This window comes from Pinus tabuliformis, chromosome 5_1 (assembly GCF_031772625.1).
Source record: "Pinus tabuliformis cultivar Carrire ecotype Pingquan chromosome 5_1, CPIR1, whole genome shotgun sequence".
NCBI lineage: Eukaryota > Viridiplantae > Streptophyta > Pinopsida > Pinales > Pinaceae > Pinus > Pinus tabuliformis.
Genome location: NC_142305.1, coordinates 693,040,350 through 693,051,791, shown reverse-complemented (window position 1 = coordinate 693,051,791; position 11,442 = coordinate 693,040,350).

The window sequence follows — 11,442 nt, the reverse complement described above, 5'->3', positions numbered from 1 at the left end:
CATTTTGCAATTTCACCATGTGTTAACTTGTAGATCTTGATGAGTGTAGAGGATAAATATGGATTGGTAGGGGCAAAAATAGAGCGATGAGGATAATGAATAAATGGTCTCTTTTTAATTTGATCAATCACCAATTTTCGGGCTTCTCAACATCTTTAAGAGGCTTCCAACTAAGTAGTGGGATTAAGCAATAAGACTTGTGCACATATCTCTTGTTTTAGACCATTGATGAAAAATTACCTATAAAATGTATCTGTGCCTTTAATGTAGATGGTTAGTTTCCCAAAAGTGAATATGAACTCTTTGACTATACTAGATTGTTTCAACTTCATGAGTCAGGTCAAATAATGAGTGTTTATTTCAACACATTCATAGCAGTTTGAGCCAAATTATGTTTACTCAATATAACCTCAACGGGAGTTTTTATAGCATTTCCACTTTTGCTAGTGTTCATGATGTAAGTATAAGACACACACAAAGTTTTATTAAGTCACTTGTGATGCCATGCAAGGAAAAAAATGTTCCATCTGAGTGACCCATCCTATTGGGTTGAAGCCATCAATTTTTTTTTAGATCCACTTTAGGAAGTTTGTGCCACATTCGAGTCATAGGGTCACAAATAAGTGGGGTAGAGTGAGGCACCATGTAATTGTATAATTCAACACCTTCCTATTGGGATGTCTAATGTAGTCTTTGGTAACACTTGGTATGATTGTGTGTCACCATGAGTTTATATGGTTGGTCTAACACGAGATCCAGTATGGTGAGCTTTTCATTGATGCCATTAAAATTTTGTTGGGCAGAGGAGTTGTTGCCGTCTATTCTTCTTTTGTAGCTCATCATATTGAGTATCCATGGAAAAGGCTCTAGTGGCTATGTCAATGCCTTTTGTATTCATAGACATGTGGCCCCTAAGAACAAGGTTACTAGAGAGTGGTACCAAGTTTATCAACATTGCATTCTAGGTTTGTTGGGATGTTTTCTTGTAAAGAAAATTTTAGGGGCTAATATTCACAAGTGGGCAAATTTTCCATGATTTTTACAAAAAAATATTCGCCAATTTCCATTTTTTTTCTAAAAGTGGTTTGCCCAAATTTTATACTATAAAATTACTCCAGTCAGGATGCGGGTCGGCAGTTGGGACAACTTGGTCATATTAATGATAGGTACCTCTGAGACTAGTATTTTCACCCCCCACATGCTCAAGGCGATGGGTGTAGCGACCCTTGGCATGAGTGCATGCAAGGGTGGTGGAAAAGGTGGCAGGACAGGAGGTGAGGTAAGGTGTAAAGGCAAGCGTGGCAGGCAAGAGAGAATTGTTAGAGTTTTTTGCTTGTGGAGGAAGGAGGTGCTGCAGTGGATCAGGAAGGCGATAGCTCTTGCGACCCTAAGCTCGGAGACGACCTACAATTGAACTCGGGTATGTTTTTTGGCCTTGCTGCTCCACTGCAATGATGCTATGATTGGGGTTTGGCTGGTGTGAGAAGGGGGTAAATAGGAAGATGACCAGGGGAGTTGAGAATTGTTTGTGGCAATGGGGAAGGCAATTGATGGCAATTGCATGATTCTGCATCTACATCTTGTGCTAGTTGGGTATTTCCTATGGCCGATGTGGGGATAACCTTATGCTGGCTGGCTTGGAGAACCTGGGTTCCAAAAACCATGTTTGGTGTGGGGATGACCGTAGTGGGCAAATGGGTGAGGGAAATGGGATGGAATATGGGGGAAGGGGGGAGTAGTCGACAAGGTGCATGGGAGGCGGACCTTACAGTCGCAGACAAAGAAAGTGTTGGGTTAATGGGAATTCCCTTCGGGACTATGGAAAATTCAGATACCGCGAATGGAAAGATAAATGGGAGAAAGCGAGAGGCAACGCTATCATTTCCTGGGCAGAGGGGGCAAGGTTCCCAATTTCTTCTTAGAATTATGCAAGGATGAGGATGGGTTTCCACGCTTGCTTTAGGCAAGGGGGGGCTCACTTGAATATGATGGGAAGTTGCTAGGTATGGAGAAGGGGAGCGATAGCGGGAGGTTGGAGCCAGCCCCATTGCGGGGTACAGTCTTTGGACCACCCCAACTCTGAGGCTGAGAGAGCAAGGGGCGAGGAGAAGCATGGTGTGGCTCACTGCGCTGTCAAAACAATACATGAAAGGTACCAAAATGCATTGATTTGTTTTGGATTAACAAACCGTTGTTGTCAACAGGTCTCAGGAACCTTGGACATGGCTCTACCTGCGAGAGGACAAAGACGAAGAAGGCGTGGCTAGGCCCCTAGCAAGGATAAAGAGCCAAGCACGTCAGAGCCGTGCAGGGGCAGAAAGTCAGTAGAACACCTTATCACTGAAGCGATTGAGGCTTACCATGAGGGGACTGATGAAGGAATCCATAAATTGATAGAAGAGTGGGAGGAGGAAATAAAACAAGGCAGTGAGACAGAGGAGGATATGGAAAACTGGAGGACTTTAGTTCCAGATCCGGGCAACACCAAAGGAAGAATTACACAGTTCAAACAAACTCTATACCTCTATTGGTTGATGAAGAGTCTATTGGGCAAAGCAATGGAACAAATTTCTGTAGGAATGGCAGTGACACTCCAAGGTATGCCGAGCTACAAGCAAGACTTGCAGAAAATTCAATTCCAACTTCATAAGCAAGACATCAGGTTGGATAGAATTGATCGCCACATCCCATGCATCCTAGAACTGAATGAGATGCCTGGTGCATCAGCCAAGGACCCAACACCCGTAGAATCGGCCTCAGAGGAGCAGAAGGGATAGTCACTTCCCCATGCTTACTTTTATTTTATGCGAATAACTTTTAATTTCTGCCATGCAAATATAAGTTTAGATAGATATCTAGTGCATGGACTTGAAACATAGACATATATAGCTTGGCTAGAGAGATTAAGACTATATTGTTTTTGGATGGCTTACAATGTAGATAGGTGGCTAACAGACTTGATTTCCTTCTAGGGCAAGTTGAGGCCACCTAGCCAATATATGTGGTGTAAATTTTCCTTTGCTTAATAGAAAATGAAATGGTCCTGCCAAGCTTAACAAAAAAAAAGAAAAAAAAATTATACTATAAGATTATTTTGTCTTAAAAATTGCCAAAATTTTATAGAGACCATATAAAATCATTATAAATTTGAATATATTTACAAAAAATTGCCAAGAATTTTATGGTTTGCATATTAGGGACTGGTAAGATTCACCAAGGTTTTTAAACTTTCACATAATTTTCCATCCTTAAAATTTTTTCCTTGGATTCTTGGTAGTGGGGTGAGTGGGTCAACCAAAAAGGGTTACTAAAGAGTGGTACTATGTTAATGAAATCAACATAATGCTTTTGTTGGGATGAGTCTCAAATTAGAGTGTGGTTAGGAACCAAATTTTTAGGGTGTAGTTAGGACCTAGACCCTTTTTTTCTTTAAACTCCTACATTGTTATACTTTTTCCTAGATAATATTGTGCTAAGAAGATTCCGATAGTGTGAGGGGTTTCAGGGGTCTCAAAGGCAAGGGAGTGGTATTCTCAGGGGTCAAGATAATTGATTAGCTTATCTAAAGCTTGTTTTAGGCAACCTAAGGGAATTTCAATATACCTTAGGGTATGTGTAAGCGAAATTGTATATATAAGTGTTGTTTGATGTGGTACTACTCAAAGGGCTTACCATATTTTTACTCATTGAGTGGCAGGTCCCCATGTTAGTTGTAGATGTTGAATACTTCTAGCCTGAAAAGAAGGCTTTGAAATATGGGTTCAAGAAAGTGCTTTAATACCACTTGTGGTGCTCCTTATTAGTAAATTGGAAGTTGTAGAGCACACATGATAGATTTTACCTAGAATTATTGTAAAAATTATAGATTTCAACCAAAATAGCCAATAAGAGAACCAAAATGTTGGGTTGTGTTATATTCTTTCCACGACTAGCCCTAGTAGTTAAATCGGGGGGTTAGAGGGGCGCTAGAGCCTCCCCTTCGTTGCGTCGGGCACCGGGGGGGGGTCAGAAGCCCCCCTTGTTGGGGGGTTGTAGCTCCCCTCTACGGGGTCCGGGGTAGCCCCCAAGGAATTTTTCTTTGGACCCTATATTAGGTGGGCAGACCTACCTATGGTTTTGTGCATGGATTTCGCACATGGTTTTGGGCACGATGGTTTTCGGTCCATGGTATTTTGTAGATCCGGTTAATGGAACTACGATTATGTTCTAATCCAGGGTTAATGGATTGGGGTTTATGGATGCTTCGGCATGTAGATATATGTATTGTAACATTGAAAGGAACATAATGAAAAATCAATCTGGTAGTCCCGGTTTTGGGATCCAGGGGAAAATATATGTGTATATCTATTTTATGTGTTATGCTCTCGCCATTGTTTATTTTCTGTTTTTAGAATTTGTATGCAGGTAATTTCTGTATGGGGTTAAAACCTACACAAAATACCACAAAATATTATACCTTTAATAATGAGAGCAATGTTCAATTGCCCCTTTGAGAAGGCAATATCCAAATGAGTAGATCTTGGATTATAGTATACTTCATAATATATCTCATTACATTGCTTCTACTTCTTTATATATTTATATCTACACAAAAATGGATAACAAATAGATAAACATGTTTTTCCAATATTGTTCATGAGATACACATAAATACAATATGTGTGGCCCTTAGTTTCATATTCCAAGGGGTATTTTGGACTCCCTATTGCAATTCATGTTCACTTGAGACTTTTTTACTTCTTGTCAAGTGAATAATATAATTGCACATAATCCCCTAAGGATTATGTTTTCAACATTAATTTGAAGGGGTGTATGTGAGTCCAAGAAGAGAGCTGAAATACAAAGGTGGATAACAGCCAATGGCTGGAGGTGCTCTCAGAATCTTATGGTTTAAGGAGGACCACAAGCTAAATGGGGTAGTAGAAGAAAAAGTATTCTACTCGTGGTGGTTTAAGACTGGCCACTACCCAAAAAGTGTAGTAGAAGTCGAAGTCTTCTACCAACGGTGGTTTATGGTTGACCACCAACTATGGAACTTGGCTCGAAGTAGTTCCTAAAACAATTTTGAATATGGCTAGAGGGTCATGTATTATGTGAAATGGAAGTGCTCTTTGATGATTATTTAAATGTGACCACAAACTAAATGCTTCTCATGGAACATACATCTATATTTGGCTACAACTATGACTCTGGCTCAAGTTGAATCTAGCACTAGGATGTGGCTCTGGTTCTAGTTGTGGCTCAAGCTCGCTTGATATGAATTCAAAACTAGTAGCTTAATAACAATCCCCACACTTTTAGATATAAAGTGATAAGATAAAAATTTCTCCATTTCAAGATGTTTCAATACATAAGAATGAATTCTATGGTATGAATGATATATCTTCTTGGATGTTGAAGACCATTTCCAAGAAGCGATCCATCTAAGGTGAATCTTGCTCTTATAGGAGTCTTGTTTTTGGAAAATATGTTTGAATGATGAGTATGTTTCCATAATTCTCACAAGGATGAATATCAAAACACCGATATTTTAGGTGGCCAAGTCGATAATAATGTTGGCATATGTGAATTTGGTGTGGAAGTGGAGCAGGTGATGATGAACTTTCCTGAAGAAACTCAACACTCTAAAACTAGATTGGTTTGGAGTAGTATGGAATGCAAAATGTCACTTCATTTTCATATCCAAAGCAAGTTTCGTGCTTTTTTTCAATGGCATCTTCCAAGGTCTGACAACATGCTTAGGAAGTGCAAGTTGAACTTTTGCGTATTCATGTGAATATACTCTTGATGTGGTGTCACTAGTATGATAATGTGGTTGTTGATGATGGGAATCAATCTCAAACAAAGAGTTGTTTTAAATAAGAGACAATTCATAACATTGATTCCTTTGTTGTAGTTCAACTTGTTAGAATTGTGATTTGAGCTGAAGAAACTCAATCTTGTCTTATAATATTGTAAATAGGTCCAAACATCTATTATGGCTTTGTCGGTTTTGAGTGTGTTTTCAACAATGGATAATATTGTAATATTTACTAACTCTAACAACTCATCATGTCTGGCCATTTTCTCAACAATGCAAACTCAGTAAATGAAGAGTGTCATCTTCAGCTAAAAAATGCACTTGTAAACATATAAAAAGACATATAGATCCCAATGCTAGATAGTTGCAACTACATAATGAGTAGCATGTTACAAACAAAACATTGAAAAAACTCCCTCAATTGTGAATCAAATGAATCATGCAAGTGATAGTCCCCATGCCTTTACCATAAATGAATAGCTAGGGATCAAAGAAGCTATTTATTTTGTCGAGCAAGAATGACATTCCCTAATGGTTTTGGAGTTGAATTGACTTAAGTAATGATCACCAAAATGTTTCCCAATAACATGAACAAATATGTTTTTTGTAGATTGAATGTAAACATGCTTCAAGCTGCAAAAAGGGCTATTCAATTGTTTGTTCGAATATGATCAATCCAAATCAATGATGAGCTCAAAGACATTGTCTTTCACCATCTAAATAAATTGGTTTGATTTTTAACCCAAATGGCATCTAAATGCACCTTCGATAATCAATATTCCAATAGTAGAAGCCTCATAATATTTTGATTTGGTCTACATACTACTTAAGGTGTAGATGGGTTCACATGGGAAACAATGCCTTCTTATATAGGACTGCAAGTGTAGATTTCTCCACCAGATTTTAAGAGTAAAAAAACTTTGAGCTAGCCATTAGTGGTTTTTATTATGCATTTTTCATTAGTTGCCTCCAAATATTTGTTTAGGATTTTCCTGGAGTGACTGTGTAGATCGATTTTCAAAGAGGAGGATGTTGTAGTTGAGGCTTTTGAAAAGAGGAAAAGGTAGGACCCCTTCTTCAAGGTGCCACTTTCTCATTAGAGAATGTAGGAAGTTGAGTTGCTCTTGGATCATTAAGTGCACTTTGGATTAGTTTCTTTGATCGGTTGAACTACTCACTCTGAGCAATGAATATTGAATTGCTTGTTTATTGTACACAAAATCTAATAACTGTTTCCATGTTATAGTGTTCAATTGTAGGATTAATTGTAACCTTGATATGATTGTGTTCATTATCAACCATAATTCCATCTTCAGAAATTACTTTAAATTACACCACTATTAAAGTACACACAAAAATGTAAAATAGATAAATAATAGTGAGTGTATGTTTATGTGTGGTTCATGGTCCCCGAAGATCAGTGACCCGCTACATCCATGGAATAATTATACCATGTAGATCTACCGAAAGGATCACTTCCTGCCGGCTCAACCACAGAGCCTGACCTTGAGAGTGTCGATAGAAATAAACTTGTGACTTCTCAATAGCATAGGTGATTTAACGATGGGGACTCAATCAATTGAGCTAACCCTCAGGGATAGATAAATAAGTGTGTTTATGATATTATTCATATGACACATGTAAACACAATATGTGTGACCCTTGGTTTCATATTCTAAGAGGTATCTTGGACTCCTTATGGTTGTTTGTTTTCACTTGAGGATTTTCACCTTCCTTTAAAGTGAATAATACAATTTCACATAATCCCCTAAGGATTACCTTTCCAACAGTAAAACTTCTTAGAATTATGGATTTCACACTACTTATGCTTATTACATGGGCCTTATTTACTAGAGATGGCCTCCATGCATAACAACCTATATATTTACTTAGGGAGTTAGTGTAGGACACTAACATTGTTTATTTCTAGCCCTATTTGTTTCCCATATACACATAAAGGAGATTAACTCAAAAGGATGGTATCATTTTGACTTGCGTTTGATATATTGTAAAAGGAGGTGGCTCCATCAAGTAGGATTCCTATTCATTCACTCTTTTACTTGATTTAGGCATGGCATTACTAAATCAATTCTTTTTCATGCTTATTCGACTATTTGGTCCATAATAGTCTCATAGAGAGCCCAATGGGTTGGCTCAAGTTTTTAAGTGTTGTGAATTACAAGTAGGAGGTTGTGGAGTCAAGTCCCTTAGCCAACTATCTTTGTAGATATTGTGGGTTTTACCTGATGTCTCCATTGAGTTATGTTGCCAAAACTACAACTAGCTAGTTTTCCCTAAGTACCATCCTAAAAATGAAGGGGTGTCGAGTGGTTTCCCTAGGATGTTCACTTTATTAAAAAAAATTGTGGCGTATAGGTTTTATTGAGTATTAACATGTCAATGACTAAAGCACTAGGGGTGGGACTTGACAATGGAGTGAGATGCTAGCAAAATTCTTAAAATTGTCATCGTATTTCTCTTAATGCATTGAAAATTGCTTCAATCACATAAATTATGTGAAATATGGTACCTATAGAGGTGAGATATTCTTCTTTCGAACTATTAACAAAAGGGTCAACAAATGAACTTTAGTGTGTGGTTGATTAAATTACAACACTATTTTGTAGAAACTTGTGAAAATGTTTGCTTAGGATTTACTTTGTGAAGTAGAAATAGTTTCTCTTTGAGGATAATGCTCTAAAGGAATGGTTGATAAATATCGTGATGCTTCCATGAATGAGTGTCCTAACAACAAATTGTAGAGGTGCTATGAGACTAGTGACTTCATCCTTTTGTGTGTAGATGATGCAATGGAATGTGCATTGTTGGGTGATGAGAAACTCCTTCCCTATGCTAAGTCAGCCAATATTGGAGGGTTGTGGGTGGGGTTTAGGAGCTAATTCGACTCATCAAACAATCATCAAAGAGACCAAGTTATTTATCCAACTCTTGTTGTGTTGGAAAATTTCAATGGATGCAAATAAGCAACATCTATTTAGGAACAAACACTCTTTTTGTCCCTTCAATTTAGCTATGTTAGAGGGAATTGAGTCTACATGTGATGTGAGAACAACAATGTTGGAGGAATTTTGTTGAGTAGCTACAACCTACTCTCCTTAGTTTCATGTAGGGGTGTGATTAACCAAAAGAGACTTACAAGCATGACACCATTCCTTTGAGTGCGTCGCTATTGTATGAGTGTCACAAAACTTATAATTATAGTTTTCATTAGTTGATGACAATGAATTATGACCTTATTTTGTCTAGGAAATATATTTCTCATATGGTGTAATATGTCCTTACTAAAGTTTGTATGTTCATTCTTTGTTTTTTGTTGTTATTTGTGGAAGTATGTTGACATTCACATTGGTCACTAAAATATTGGGCACAATTCATAAGTTTATGCATTTTCTTGTTCTTTTACATGAACATATGTGCATCCCCAAGTGCATTCACTTACAAACACTCAAGTTCTACATTAGTGTACAATTTTCAATCTACTTTAGTATTAGAGAATACGATTTGGTTTATCCACTTTAATTTTTAAATGATGCATGCATGAGTGGAATGGATATATGTAGTCATTGATTGATTTGATCAAAACATTGATGTGATTGTTGCCATTTCATGTACTAATCTTCTTTTCACCTCAATGAATAGGTTTGGTTGTGCAATATTTTCCCAAAGTTTCCCCACATAGTGATGGACTCACCATGATGTCCACATTATTGGTTGCATGTTCCACACCAAGTTTTGGTAATAAATGACTACAAACTTGATAATGCACTATTAAAGTTGGTTATTTCAAATTATGTCTAGAGTGCACCAAAGCACTCATTTTATGCCTTAGGATCTATCTTCCCTTCTAACAAAGGGAATATTCTACTCAATCTTCACTTTGAAGAGAAAACGTTTCCCCACATAGTGATGGACTTACCATGATGTCCACATTGTTGGTTTCATGCATCACACAAATATTTGGTAATCAATGGCCACAAACTTGATTTTCTATGCATTATTGAAGTTGGTGGCTTCAAATTATGTCTAAAGTGCACCAAACCGCTCATTTTGTGCCTTAAGATTCATCTTCCCTTCTAATAAAGGGAATATTATGCTCAATCCTTACTTTGAAGAAAGCTGTGTTGCCAAACATTCTCAATGAATACTAAGTGGATGTTTTGGGAGTGGTGAGAGGCATAATTGTATAAAAACAAATATGCAAATTAGTTGTAGATTTCTTCATATTGTTTCCAAAGCGCTTCATTAATCATGAATTGCACGGTGTGTGCATTAGGGATGGCATATCGACTGGAGTTGGTATTACCCACAATGTTGGGTCATGTTGAGTGTATTAGAAGGTTGCTAGGGGGAGTTTGGATTGACCTTGTGCTCAAGGCACTCAAATCTTATCTAGACCAACATTCAACTTCACCCGTATCTATGCAAATTGGAAGTAGTACTTATAATGATAAATGCATGTATGAAAAAGAGCTTTTAAGGTTTAACAGGAATGATCAAGATTTGAGTGAGATTAAACACCTAAATGAGTGCAAACCATAGACATATGAGGAGATTTATTAACTAATATACCTCGAACTACATTAAGAAAAAACATTAATCTAGAAACAACAAATTAACATGATAATCTAATTTTTATAGACCAGCTAAACAAAAATTAACAAAATCAAAACATAACTAGTTAAATATAAAAATTTTAAAAATTATCTAACCAAAATAATAAACATATATACATTGTATATATTAAATATTATTATTTATATATTCTCATAAATTCATTCATCAATCACACTATTTCATATATTATTGTGACATGTAAAAAAATTAACTTAAGATAAATAGTAAACTTGATTTTTTATTTTTATTTTTTAAATTAGTTTGCAGATATTTACTTTAACCATTATATTTTATTTGATTTGGAAATCAAATCATATTTATAAACCCAAAGATTGCAGCAATGCAAATTGACACTATTCCGAGAATGATGGTCGAGGGTTTGTGCTTGGCATCCCAAATGCTAGAAGATTAATTCCCTTCTTTCAAGGCTGACTCGGACAGCATAATTACAAATTACTTTAATTTTTATCCTATAATTATCTTTATATAATTTTAATTTTTATCCTATAATTATCTTTATATAATTTTACCTTTACGTAGTCCAATACAAATTATTGCTTTCATGATTTCCACAAAACCCATTAAAACCCAACATCTATACTAAAGGAATTTAGTATTATGTGATGCATCTTTATAAGACACGCAATTAAGAGGGAAAAGAAATAGAACCCTTTAAGTTCCGGGTTTCCACGTAATCCTTTTGTCGTCTATTGTTCTTTAAAAAAAATCTACCTAATATGTTTGATCAAATCTAGCACGGAATCATGTAATGAGTATGTGGTCCCAACTTTTGGATTTGATGTTGTGAAACTCTTTATATATAAAAGTTCTTCAATTTTTTTGGTTAGGTTTGAATTGGGAGATATTTTTGTAAGTTTTGGGAGATATTTTTGTAAGTTTTGACGTGGTGTTTTTTTATATTAATATTTCTATTGATGAAGATATCAATAGAATCATAGATTGTGATACAGTGAAATTAGTTGAGATTTGTTTTACTTTTACTTTCT